Below are 14,208 nucleotides of genomic sequence, written 5' to 3'. Positions count from 1 at the left end.
TTCACCACCCCATTGCACAGGTCTTCTTCAACTTACAATGGGGTTATGTCCTCATAAACCCATCAAAATTGAAAATATCACACTTTGAAAGTGCACTGAACCCACCGAACCCACCAAACATCATAGCTCAGCCTCACCTACCTTACATGTGCTCAGAATGCTTACATTAGCCCATAGTCGGGCAAAATTGTCTAACACAAATCCTATTTTGTAATCAAGTGTTGAAAATCTCATGTACTTTACTGAATATTGTACTGAAAGTGAGAAACAGAATGGCTGTATGTTTATCAGTTGTTTCTCATAATTTTTTCTCAAGAAAAGATCAAAACTCAGAATTTGTAGTACTAAACGTGAATCACTTTCCCATCATTGTTAAGTTGAAAAATCATCCTTCGTCGTTGGGGATCATCTGTACCTGCCAGGTATATAATTAGCATAATAATCTCTCACGCTTAAAAAAAAAATCTGCATTTTAAAGCTGGTTTCTCCTAGAGCCCCAGAAAGCTCAATATCCCCAAATCTACTATGACTCTCAAGGAAAAATGCTCTTTACCAAGGACAGGCATGTAGGTGAAGACCAAGCAGCACGCAATACAAATGTGTCTTTATCATAACGTATCCCCACGCTCTCCCCTCCGATGTCACCATCTAAGGCCCCCCAGTACTTACTGGACGCATCCCCACACTCCCAAGCCTGGCTCAAGACCAGTCACAACTCTAGCTTCAATTGTGGGGTCCACTCTTGTTTTCCTCTATTCCACGTGCTAAAACTGCGGCTTCACTTAGGCTTTTCTTCTCACTATTGTTTCATCAGGCTTTCCTCATCGTGTTCCATGCCTACGATCTTGCCTTCTGCACTTAACCAGACCCCACCCAATCTTTGCACCTTGATTTGACTCTCACATCCTCTGAGGTCTTCCTTGTCTGTTCCGTCCACCCTTTTTCTCCTTCCAGCTCTTATATCATGAGCCCCACCTTTTACCCTCAGTCACAATCTATCCTGTGGTTACTTCTCACATTAAAAAAAAAAAAAATCCAAAACGTACAGAATAAAGAAGTCCTTCAACAGAAGCAGGCACTGTTAAAAATTAGAATGGATTCTTTCAGACCTTCTCTGTCCATCTTCAATCTCAGGCACGGGTGTGCGCGCTCGCAGACACACACACACACAACATAGCTCTTATCTTTCCTATTTATCTGCAATAAGTAGAATAGTATGAGGTAGCAGGTCTAGTTGTGAATCCTGACTTACTAACAGTGTGATCCTGGGCAAGTTACCTGATTGATTTTTCTGACCCTGTCTCATGTACAAAACGAGGACAGCTACTTTGCGAAGTTGTCACAGGTAGTAAATGATAATGCAGATAAACTCGTTTTGCACAAAGCCTGGCACATAATAAGCTTGCAAATTAACCACCTTCTAAAGAGATAATGTGCAATTTTTGGTTTAAGATGGCTTAGTCAATCGCTGCTACCTACCCCTGGGGACAAGGTCATGTTCTCTGCTGCCCAAAGCCCAACGTGGGTGAAAGGGTGCGGAAACGTGCACTACACAGGTGAACACACAAATAAAATAGCGGTTTCACCAAGTTTGCAGACATACTCTCAAAAATACACACCTCTTCAGATCTATTCTTCTCCAATCTTAAATCCTAACTAGAAGCCCAAGACTACTGAGGTCCAAAAGGTGCATATCAGATTCGAGAGAGAGAAGTAACCTCCCGGGTTGTGGCTGTAACGCTAATGCAGAGTCAGGGCAGCAAACAGACTCGAGCCAGACAGCCTGGATTCGCACCCTGATGACAGCAGCTGCATGACGCCGGGAAAGGTACTTGACCTCATTTTTTCCCCTCGATGTTAAAAAAGGGGGAAGAGCGGGGGAGCTTACATAACACCAGTGCCTACTTCCTAGAGTTATGAGAAGTGACTTAGTTAATATTTGGGAAGTGCTTTCAACAACGCCTGCCTGGAACATAACAACTGCTATTTAAACACTCGCTACAAAAAGGAAAATGGACACCAGGCAAGAGCCTCTGCCGTCGGTAGACCAGACTACGAGATGCTGCGGCGGATTATGAAACGCCCCCCGCTCATCGCTTCAAGGGGTCCCCAGCAGAGCCCGCCGGACGCGGGAAAACATCCGAGGAGGCCGACGGGGAGAGCGCCGAGCGGCCGGGGCCCCGGGACAGGCGGTGGACGGGCTGGGAAGAGACCCCGGGGCGGGGGCGGGTCCGGGCCGCCGCCCCACATCCCACACCGGCCCCTTCGAAGGCCTTCGGCGGAGCCCGACTCCGAAGCTCACCGGGCATCCGTGGGACGAGAGGCCACCCGGCCACACCGCACCACCTCCGAGTCCTTGACAACCGTAGCGTGAGGAAAGACCGGCTACAAAGGCCGGAAGTGCGTCACGCGGACCGCCTCCCGGGGACAGCGCTTCCGGCCGCGTTCCTTCTAGCAACCCGGAGGTCTCACGCCTCTGTGATCGCCTCGCGGAATCTCCTCTCCAGTGGAGTGATGCGCGGGGAGGCAGGCTGTCCCCCAGGGGGGCAAATGTAATAACAGCCCGCTTAGAGCTGTGCACGTATTAACTCATTCATTCTAAACAGCAACCCTGTAGGCTAGGTGCAATTATCCCCATTAAACAAATGAGAAAACGGACTTGCATTACTCCCGCGTTTGTTAGTTGTCATCCACCAAACAGTTTTTGTGCATTTTACCTAATTGCACAAGACATTCCAGGCTCCTTTTATACTTGTCCTGCTCTAGACCTAGAATCTACCATTGTTCCATGAAGCTCTGATTCCTTTCCCTGGAGAATGGGACACAGAAACCAACAGAGAAGCTCACTGGCACTGGGACATATCAATACTTCTAGGCCCTACCGATGATTACATTTTCTGCAGGATTTTATACAATGTCTCCAGTTCAAATACAAATCCACATAGTTTTTTGTTTGTTTCGTTTTTGTGGTTTTTTTTTTTTTTCATTTTCACCATTGCACGTTTGTTTTTCCTTTTCCTTTCTGTTTTTCCCACAGAAAACCTGGTTCGCAATAGCATCCGTGTGTTCATTCAATTTGCTGTCTTACAGTATAAACAAAGTGGTTTCAAATTTACTGCGCCGGTATCACCGGCACCAAGACACCTGCTGTGTGGAGCTCAAAATTTCTCCGCTTGCTTGGATTATTGGTTCTTGAAATACATCCCATTGGGGGAATACAGAGCACTGTATACGTACACTAACTTGAATTCTTTTCTCTTTATAGTTATGTTATAAACTTGATAAACAGTTAGGATCATCTATTTCTGTTTGTTTTTCTACTTCAGGGTTTGTTTTCCTTTCATCCCTTTTCATTTCCTTTCTGAGCATGCAAAAACACTTAGTTCAAAATGTAAATGATATAAAAGGATATATCCAGAGCTCTGCTTCCATCCCTAACCCTTTACAGTTGACCCTTGAACAACATGGGTCTGAACTGTGCAGGTTCACATATACACAGATCTTTTCAATAAATACAGGACAGTTCTATAAATGTATTTTCCTTAACATTTTATTTTCTCTTGCTTACTGTACTATAAGAATATAGTATATTATACATACAACATACAAAGTATGTGTAAATCTACTAATTATGTTATTGGTAAGACTTCCAGTCAAGAGTAGGCTGTTAGTGGTTAAGTTTGGGAGAGTCAATAGTTGTACATAGATTTTTGACTGCATGGGGGTCAGTACTCCAACCCCTGCATTGTTCAAGTGTCAACTGTATAATCATGCCCCATTTTCATTAGTTTTAATTTATCCTGTCTTTCCTTCCTCCTTCCCTTCCTTCCTCTCTTCTGTACTCTCTTTTCTCTTACAAAAATAAGCACTTACCTTCTTTATCACTATGAATTACCATATTATATACATTCTTTTGAACCTTGCTTTATCACCTACTAAAATAACCTGGATGGGGTGCGTGGGTGGCTCAGTCGTTAAGCTTCTGCCTTTGGCTCAGGGCCTGATCCCAGGGTCCTGGGATGGAGCCCCGCATTGGGCTCCCTGCTCTGCTGGGAACCTGCTGCTTCTTCTCTCACTCCCCCTGCTTGTGTTCCCTCTCTCGCTGGCTGTCTCTTTCTCTGTCAAATAAATAAATAAAATCTTTAAAAAAAAAAAAAAAACACCTGGAAATTATCTGTTCATGGAAATATCCCTTATTTATTTATTTATTTATTGCTTGCTTGCTTGCTTGCTTGCAGTGGCATAGTACTCCAACACGTGGCCGTACTATAATTTTTCCAACCAGTCTGTAAGGAATGGGTATTCGGATTGTTTTCAATATTTTGTTTAAACAAATAATGCTACAATGAACAATGAAGAAAAAGGAGGGAATAGAGAGAAAAGGAAGCATCTTTGCAAGCATTGTATTATTTTGTACTCTCAACAGCAAAGTGAGAGTGCCTGTTTTCAAACAGCCTCCCCAACTTATGTTCTCAGACTTTTGTATTTTGTCAATATGACAGGTCATTATGTATTTCTTAAGCAACCACAACCCCAGTGCTGAAATCCCTGTTAAAATGGATTCATAGTATACTCCAAAAAATATGAAACAGTGATGGAAGAAATTGAAGATGACACAAGCAAACGCAAAGCTATCCCATGCTCATGGATTGGAAGAACCAATATCGTTAAAATGTCCATACTACTCAGTGCAATCTACTGATTTAATGCAATCTCTATCAAAATACCAACAACATTTTTCTCAAAACTGGAACAAATAATACTAAAATTTGTATGGAACCACAAAAGACCTTGAATAGCCAAAGCAATCTTGAAAAAGAACAAAGCTGGAGGTATCACAATCCCAGATTTCAAAGTATACTACAAACTTCTAGTAATCAGAATGTTATGGTGCCGGCACAAAAGAGACACATACATCAGTGGAACAGAACACACAACCCAGAAATAAACCCACACGTACGTAGTCAGGTAACCGTGGACAAAGGAGACAAGAATATCCAATGGGGAAAAGACAATCTCTTCAATGAATGGTGCTGGGAAAATTGAACAGCTACATGCAAAAGAATGAAACCGGACCACTTTCTTACACCATACACAAAAATAAGCTAATGGATCAAAGACCTAAATGTGAGAGCCAATACCATAGAACTCCTAGGTGAAAACATAGGCAGTAATTTCTTGACACTGGAGCCAGCAACATTTTTCTAGATATATCTCCCTAGGCAAGGGAAACAAAAGCAAAATTAAACTATCAAGACCACACCAAAATTAACAGCTTTTGCACAGCAAAGGAAAACATCAACAAAATAGCAAAATACTGAATGGGAGAGTATATTTGCAAGTGACATATCCAATAAGGGGTTAATATCCAAAATAGATAAAGAATTTATACAACTCAGCACCAATAAGGGGTTAATATCCAAAATAGATAAAGAATTTATACAACTCAGCACCAAATAATCCAATTAAAAATGGACAGAAAACATGAATAGACATTTTTCCACAGAAGACACACAGATGGCCGACACGTGAAAAGACGCTCAACATCACTCATCATCAGGAAAATGCAGATCAAAACCACAACATCACTTCACACACACTCTGGGCCAACACCAAAAAGACAAGATATAGCAAGTGCTGGTGAGGATGTGGAGGAAGAGGAACCCTCCGTGAATTGTTGGTGGGGACGTAAACTGGTGCCACCACTGTGGAAAACAGTATGGAAGTTTCTCAAAAAATTAACAGAATTACCTTATGATGCAGTAATTCCACATTTGGGTATCTGTGAAAAGAAAACAAAAATATTAATTTGAAAAGATACAGGCACCGTTATGTTTATTGCAGCATTATTTACAACAGCCAGGCTATGGAAGAAGCCCAAGTGTCCATTCGTAGATTAAAAAAAAAAAAAAAAGGATTCACAGAGCCACACGTTAGCAAGGATTATGGAGCAATGAGAACTTTCATAGGCTGTTGATGAGAGTGTAAATTGGTAACATTATTTTGGGGAAACTCTTTGGTATATCTCCTAAGCTGAATACACGCATATTCCATGACTGAGGTCAGCAGAGCCGGCACTTAAATCCAGATTTCCTGATTAGGTAGCTTCCTTAGCCCTGAAGGATCCTTTAGCTAGGACTCCTTGCATGTGGGTCTTAAAGGGGCCATTTCTTTTGTTGCGAGTTTAACACAGTGTCCATTAGACAAAAATAGAGCTACTAGTAATACTTAGATACATATATATGATAATCTTCTTACCCAGCTATTCCAGAAATGTTTCTCAAATAGACAGAGGTGGAGATATATACATTTTAAAGTCAAAAGAAACCTAAAATTATTATACAAGCCCTAAGGTGATAATATAGAAATACAGAGTGTTTTATTTAAATAAGGGTGATTGATAAAATAGCACAGATCAGAAAAATTTGAAACACATCTAAAATTATGTTCTCTCTCTCCCTGTGTGTATAAAAATCTCTCCAAATAGACAATGTAAATAAGTGAAAGTAATTCTCAAACTGGGAAGGTAGGAATCTAGAGGAATTTTTTCTCTAAAAAATATCCTTTAGGGACTCCTGATTGGCTCAGTCAGTTGAGTGTCCGCCTTTGGCTCACGTCATGATCTTAAGGGTAGATACTCAACAGGGTCATTAATCTTTAAGCCACGCCATTTTTAGTGGCACATTATGAGCACTGTGATGCAACCTCTGGGAGGCTCAACACTCAGAAAGCTTTATTCTAAATGGGGTTACAGTCGGACATATGTAAAACTTCTTCAACAAAGGAAGACAGGGCATTCAGGGCATGAGGGGTGAAGAATGGAAGACAAAGACATGGAAGCTGGAGTGTACTTGGGGTGGCCAGGCAAAATGAGACCAATACGACAGAGCTGCTGCAGGACAGTAAAGGAAAGTAACATTGGAAATCCTGGGACAAATTTGTGGAGGACACTCTTTGAATGTTTAGTAATTAAATATAGAGGGTTGCTGGTATTCACAAAAAACCACTTAATTTTAGAGGTGGAAGGGACCTTTGAGATATTATGTATTTTAATCCCATAATTCACAGATGCCCAGAAAGCATGGGTGACTTGCCTAAAAGGTCACATAGTGTGTAGTGGATAGTACGCTTGTGTGTACTTTCATTGTGAGTAGGATGAAAGTGGCCATTCTGAGGCTTTGCACTTCTAATTAGCCAGCCTTCAGGCCCTGAAACAGATAATGGGGTTGGCTCATTCTGAAAGAGGGAAATGTAATCTGTGGATACTGTGATGTCAGGAGATTGGGAAAGTGACAGATACCAAGAGTCTCACCCAGCTCATCTAAATTCTGCCAGGAACAAATGCTGCTCAACATTTTTACTAACGTTTTTACATTTTAAGCAATGCAGTTTTGATTAGTTGTGGGGGTTTTTTTGTTGTTGAAAGAGACCTGACCTCTGTTTAAAGGATTTTCCACACTTACTACACACGTACAGTTTTTCTTTGTTGTGGATTCTCTGGAGCTCAGTGAGATATGAGCTCAGAAGGAAGGCCTTCCCACACTCGTCACACTCATAGGGTTTCTCCCCAGTGTGAATTCTGTGATATCTGTTAAGGTCAGAACTTCCACTGAAGGCTTGTCCACATTCATCACACTCATAGGGCTCCTCTCCTGCATGAATTTGCTGATGTTGAGTGAGGTCTGAACTTTCCCTGAAAGCTTCCCACAGTCAGTGCACTGGTAACGTTTTACTAAGCTGTCATATCTCTGATGCCGAGCAAGGCCGGTGTTGTTACTGAAGGTTTTACCACAGTCACTGCCCTCATATGGTTCCTCCCCCGTGTGATTTCTCTGATGTTTGATAAAGACTGAGCCTCGACTAAAACTTTTACCACACTGATGACACTGATAGTTTTCCACCGGTGTGATTTATGAGGTGCTTAAAAAGAGCTGTTTTGAGCAAAGGCTCTCCCACACTCTTGACACTGAAGGGCTTTTCCCTTGTGTGGCTTCTCTGATGTCCAATTAGCCTGACGCTGTGCCTGAAGCTTTTCCCACACTGATCACACCTGTGTTGCTGTCCTTCCTCTGAATTTCCTTGATGCCTGCCAAACCTGTCCTTGCGTTCATGAAGGTCTCCAAAATGGGTCCTCCGGAAAATGTTCCTGCCTCTGCAGATTCTACAGAGTACCATCTTCTGTGATTCCAACCCCTTGGATACTTCCTGCTTTCCAGCCAATTTCCCAGTCTCAGGCTTGGTCTCACTATCTAAAATAGGAAATGGATCATTCAAATGTCACTTTCTTTTTAAGCTTTTTATTATGGAAAATTTTAGACATATATAGAAGTAAATAAAATGGAAATGTCACCTGTTTGAACTGATAGACTATTACACCCCAAGGGACCATTTTTCTCTTTTTTAGTCATGTCCCCCCAACAATCGATAAATATTTCTTCAGCTCAATTAAGGAAGGAAAGTGCTAGAGAGGAAAGGTGAAACAGACATATTCTGGAATAAATAACCTATGTTGTATTCATTAAGGGAATAATGGGAACAATCTTTACCATGAAAAGGGCACAAATTATTAAAGCGTTTGTTAAAAACCTAAGTGTATAAAGAGTACTTCAAACTGCATTCAAATACAGTTACAGGGGAAAGGCAAAAGTGTATTTATTCTATTGGTTGGAAAGAAAATTCTTTGTCTTAATCTTCCCCCAAATAGGACATTGCTTGCAGATTCAGTATAAACCAGTAATTACCTTATATTAACTAAGATCAGAATTCCTTTATGAATTCAATAGAAAAACACAGTTTTAGTGAAATTTGGCCTGAGGGAGATAAATGTCCCATCAAACTCATTAAAATGAGCATTCCACCTGCACTCAAAGGAAATAGTGGAAAAGGACTGATTTCTTGGCTGCTCTGGTCACTTTACTGCTATTTTCTGGACAGACTGTGAAGGAGATGGGGATGTAAGGAGGGGGTAGCTTTGTAAATGGGAAGCACCTTTGACATGTAGAGAATGTGGAAAGGAAAACGTACCAAATGTACACTGGATCAACACGTAGGGGAAGGTACCAGTGTGAAAAGAGGAGGGAATTTAATGTGGGGAAAGATAGGAGAAATGCAGTCAACATGAAAGGTTTTAAAGGTGGCTTCATCCCTGATGGGTCGAGAAAACTTAAAGAGACAGACGGTAGGGCAAGACACTGGGGAGACAACTGTAAAGGAGATGGTAAAGGAGAAGCAATAAGATGATGTGATCATTCGGTGCTTTAATAAAAAGCAAAGATGGGTATGTGAAAAACAAATAAAATAAAAACCTTTTGCTTAAGAGGCCAAGAATAAAGGTTGTACTTTGTAAAGAGAGAGGCAGATGAGACAGTGAGCATTTCAGGTGAGGGTCAGGGTAGACACACTCATGATTAAGCTGTAAAGGATGGCTTTGATTGGCCAAGCAGGAGCCTGCTATCCTAACCCACCTTCCCAGATCGGTTCCTACTCTTTCTCTTCACCTCTCTCTTGTACAGAATGAGACTCCAGAGAGGCGTGCTGGAGCAGGGTCTCCATGTGCTGGAGCTGATAACTTGGTGACCAGGGTGCAGCTCCCAGGGACATCACCTCCTCCCAGAGCACTTCCTGTCCCTCTGCTTGGGATGTGCCCTGGAGACAAGGAGGGACCATAGGGCTTGGGAAGACGCTATTGTGAGAACTAGAAGTAAAACCTTAGGAAACACTTCCCATGGAGAGACAGGACAGGGAAAAAGGACTCAACAGGTTTAGAAGGAGAGATGAGGGGCACCTGGGTGTCACAGCGGTTAAGTGTCTGCCTTCGGCTCAGGGCGTGATCCCGGCGTTATGGGATCGAGCCCCACATCAGGCTCCTCCGCTATGAGCCTGCTTCTTCCTCTCCCACTCCCCCGCTTGTGTTCTCTCTCTCGCTGGCTGTCTCTATCTCTGTCGAATAAATGAATAAAAAATCTTTAAAAAAAAAAAAAAGAAGAAGAAGGAGAGATGAGACAGAAAAAGGAACCAACAGAAACTATGAAGCATGACGGGGACAAAAGCTCACGGCTGCCCTCACTGCTTTCCTATGAACCCTACCAGTAGATGCTGCACACTGCCACCACAGAACACCTCTTCCCACCCGGAATCCCGGATCATCAAACTCTCTCTCCAAATCATCCAACGAAGACACAGCCTCATCTCCATTCAGTGGATGCTGCTCCCGCACCCAGGCCCGCAGCTCCTCGGGCAGGATGGTCAGGAACTGCTCCAGCACCAGCAGCTCCACGATCTGCTCCTTGCTGTGTGTCTCGGGCCGCAGCCAGCGTCGGCAAAGCTCTCGCAGTCTTCGAAGAGCCTCTCAGGGCCCAGGTGTCTCCTGGTAGAACTGCCTGAGGCGCTGGCAGAAGGCCTCCTAAGGGGACTGGCTGTTCTTCTGCAAGTCAATTTCTTGCACAAAAAAGTTATCTTCCTCCACCTTTACTATCCCAGGTTCTTTCTTGTTCTCCAGCCTGGATGATGAGACCTGCAGCCATTTTCTCTCAGGGCAAGGGTACCTGTAGATGGCTTTACACCCCAAGGAGAGTCCCCATCACAAAATAGAGACCAGCATCAAAATGAAAAATTGCCACCAGTTAAAAAAGAAAATCTTTACGTACTATTAAAGGCTGCCCAGGACACTTAAAGAAAAACACAACAGAAGAGGTTTTTGAAATTTTGCTAACAGTGATATAGATGATTTGAGGATCTGACATTCTTGCTAATGAAAATTTATGAGACTATTTTAGAAATTAAGAGCAACCTTTTTCCTACCAACGCTTCCTGTGCTCACTCTACTCCAGTGAAATCCTCTTCAATTTTAGACTTGTCAATGCATTCCACCTGCTCAGAATGCTCTTATCCAGATATTAGCATGGGACATTCCTTCTTTTCATGACAGCATGCTCAAAAATCTTTTCCTGAAAGAGACATTTCTAGAGCGCCCTATATAAAGTAGCTCTCCAACCACTACCACCCTCTGACCCTTACTACATTGCTCTTTGTGACACCCACCACCACCTGACGTCATACACTTACTTGCTACTTGTTACCCCCACGATAATGTGAGCAGTGCGTTATTTGTTCTCTACACCGCACTCTAGGCGGTGCCAATCTTGCTTGATACGTATAAGTCGTCAATAACTACGCTGGAAAGAAGACGAATGAAATGCATTAACTGTAACACTTTCTCAAACCTCGTTCGGGAATTGTTTACTTTATGCTGTGTGATAAACAAATCTGATTACACAAACACAGCAGTGAAAACAGTAACTACAACAGGTCCACAACCCCTTTTCCACAATCGTGAACTCCCTCCATGCTCTGAAAACCAACAGTATTTCCCTTAAGTCATTGGAAGGCCATACTCAGGGTAACAGATTTGTTCAGTAACAAAACCTGTGCTGAAATGACATGAAGCTTATAGTCTTAGTGTGAACAGTCATGTTTCGTGACACAACTACTAATACGCGTGTACACGGGCCGCCCTGGACTCCTGGGGAGCTAGGCATTCAAAACACCACACAAGCACCATGCTTTTAAATAAAACCCCCCAAACTCGGGTTCCGAAACACTTCCGACCCCAGGGGTTGGAGAAAAGCCGTTTTCTGTAAGGTTAGGGACCCACCGGATTGCAGGACAGCCACCCTCCTTACACTCCGGAGTCCTCCGCTTCGCGACGGCGCCGCAGACCCTAGCCGCCAAGGCGGGCCCGGGGGTGGGGAGTCCACCAGAGACCAGCCCGGCCGCCCGGACTGCCCGCGAGGTCTCACGGCTGCGGCACGTAGGCCCAGGAGCCGACCCCGCGTGCGGGAGCGGCCCCTGAGCCCCGGGGACCGCGGCCACAGGACAGGTGCACGCTCCCGGAAGCCCGGAAACCGCGCTCCCGGAACTGCGCCGCGCCCCTCTAGGAGTCCCCTTCTCTATGGTTCGCGGCCGCCCGGACAGCCCGAGGGGCCTCACTCTTGCGGCACGGAGGCCAGGAGCCGACCCCGCGTGCGGGAGCGGCCCCCTGAGCCCCGGGGACCGCGGCCACAAGCCAGACGCACGCTCCCGGAAGCCCGGAAACCCCGCTCCCGGAAGTGCGCCGTGCCCCTCTAGGAGTCCCCGTCTCTATGGTTCGCGCCGGCGTAAGGTCGCAGGGCGCGCACGTGTTGCCCGGGAATTCGGTGTCGAGCCAACCCCTTCCGGAGTCGACGCCCCGTTTTATCTTCCTGTCTGCACTGCCGCCATCCCCACGTCAGCCCCTCCCGTTCCTGCGGCATGTGTAGCCCTCCCGGCGTGCGTTCTTCCGCATTCCCTTCCCCGCGAGTCTTCACGCGGTCGTGCGAGTTTCTGTGCAAGTGTAGAAGTGTGGTGCCTCGGGGCTTGACTCGGACGTCCTGTTGGTGTTGTGCCGCGGTTGTCGGGGGGCAAGAGTACCCTGTCCCCTTCGAGGTCCTTTAGGCCGACTAAGAATCAAACTGACAGAGTGTTACGCCGGTGACGAGAGTGGCAGAGATTTGCACCGAGAGCTGAGCGACACGCAGGACGGAGTTGGTTCACTCTCGGGGGTGGGGGTGGGGGCAGAGAGCTGGAGAAGAGTCAGGCTGGGCCTTGGACGGATGTGAGGGGCTTGCAGCTGCGCGGGGGGGGGGGCACATTAATCAGGGAAAATCAAATTTGATAGCATACAAGCGGGAAAGGCACACAAACATGAAATTCCAAGACAGTCAAGCAAAATGAGGTATAAATGTCATCCTCGATTAAGGAGAACCTAGTAGGGGTCTTGGACTTCAAAGGGAAGGAATGCAATCCTCAGGACGATGGAAAAAAGTAAATGGTGAACAAATGTTTTCATGGCCACTCAAAGACATAGAGGACCTTGACCCAACAGGTCTTGCTGGGTTCCTCTCTGTCCACCACCCCTAGTTCATACCATAATGTAGTTATCCATGGTGACAGCTCTCTTCCTGGAGCAGGACCTCTTATCTAAATTCTTTTGGGGTAGTCGTAGGGGAGGTAAAGAGCTTTTCAAGAATCTGCTGGGTTTCAGTTGCTTTTTAAAAAATTTTTTAATTTAAATTATATTAAATAGTTAACATATGCTGTAGTATTAGTTCCAGGAGTAGAATTTAGTGATTCATCAGTTGCATATAACACCCTGTGCTCATTACATCCACTGCCCTCCTTAATGCCCATCACTCATTACCCCATCCCCCCCATGGCCACCTCCCCTCCAGCAACCTTAACTCAAAATAATCTTCATGCCTAGGAGGCCCATCTTGGGGCAGTGCCTACAGGATCCAGTTACTTAATATCTCTCTGCCTCATTTTCCTTTTCTGTAAAATAAGAATAATAGTACAAACATCAGACAGTTATCGTGACTATTGAATGGTTAACATGTGAAGAGCTCCTGCAGCCGGGTAGATCCTTCCAAGTCATGTGGAATAATTCTTAAGCATTATTTTTAATGGTCTTAAGGCACTTAATTTAATAGTTAATTTACTATCAGTAGGCATACTAAAATATATTTCTTTTTTTTTTTTTTAATGATTTTTTATTATATTATGTTAGTCACCATACAGTACATCCCCGGTTTCCGATGTAAGGCTCGATGATTCATTAGTTGTGTATAACACCCAGTGCACCATGCAATACGTGCCCTCCTTACTACCCATCACCGGTCTATCCCATTCCCCCACCCCCCTCCCCTCTGAAGTCCTCAGTTTGTTTCTCATAGTCCATAGTCTCTCATGTTTCATTCCCCCTTCTGATTAGCCCCCCTTTCTTTATCCCTTTCTTCCCCTACTGATCATCCTAGTTCTTATGTTCCATAGATGAGAGAAATCATATGATAGTTGTCTTTCTCTGCTTGACTTATTTCACTTAGCATTATCTCCTCCAGTGCTGTCCATGTTGCAAATGTTGAGAACTCGTTCTTTCTGATAGCTGAGTAATATTCCATTGTATATATGGACACAACTTCAATCCAGTCATCTGTTGCAGGGCATCTCGGCTCCTTCCACAATTTAGCTATTGTGGACATTGCTGCTATGAACATTGGGGTGCATATGGCCCTTCTCTTCACTACGTCTGTATCTTTGGGGTAAATACCCAGTGTGCAATGGCTGGGTCATAGGGTAGCTCAATTTTTAACTTTTTAAGGGACCTCCCACACTGTTTTCCAGAGTGGCTGTACC

The 14,208-nt window shown here is 44.4% G+C and overlaps 1 protein-coding gene across 9 annotated transcripts in view; it reads right to left on the bottom strand.

Annotated features, from left to right (window-relative positions):
• The window catches only part of ZSCAN23 (zinc finger and SCAN domain containing 23), a 49,847-nt gene extending 37,704 nt beyond the window's left edge, over nucleotides 1-12,143 (bottom strand). For 4 of the 9 annotated variants that reach the window (XR_573348.2, XM_008711519.2, XM_008711518.2 and 1 more), the window contains exons 1-2: nucleotides 11,654-12,143; nucleotides 5,752-5,782 (exon numbers count right to left, since the gene is read on the bottom strand). The gene's annotated coding sequence lies outside the window, so the exon portion shown is untranslated. Of the gene's footprint in view, nucleotides 1-2,302; nucleotides 2,407-5,751; nucleotides 5,783-9,784; nucleotides 9,804-11,653 lie in introns of those variants that run through there. The other 5 variants (XM_008711512.2, XM_008711515.2, XM_008711517.2 and 2 more) reach the window with 5 other exon arrangements.
• Between the last annotated feature and the right edge of the window lie 2,065 nt (nucleotides 12,144-14,208).

Source organism: Ursus maritimus, unplaced genomic scaffold (genome assembly GCF_017311325.1).
Source record: "Ursus maritimus isolate PB19 unplaced genomic scaffold, ASM1731132v1 scaffold_30, whole genome shotgun sequence".
Taxonomy (NCBI): Eukaryota; Metazoa; Chordata; class Mammalia; order Carnivora; family Ursidae; genus Ursus; species Ursus maritimus.
The sequence above is the reverse complement of the archived record's forward strand: the minus strand, read 5'-3'. Positions and strand labels throughout refer to the sequence as shown.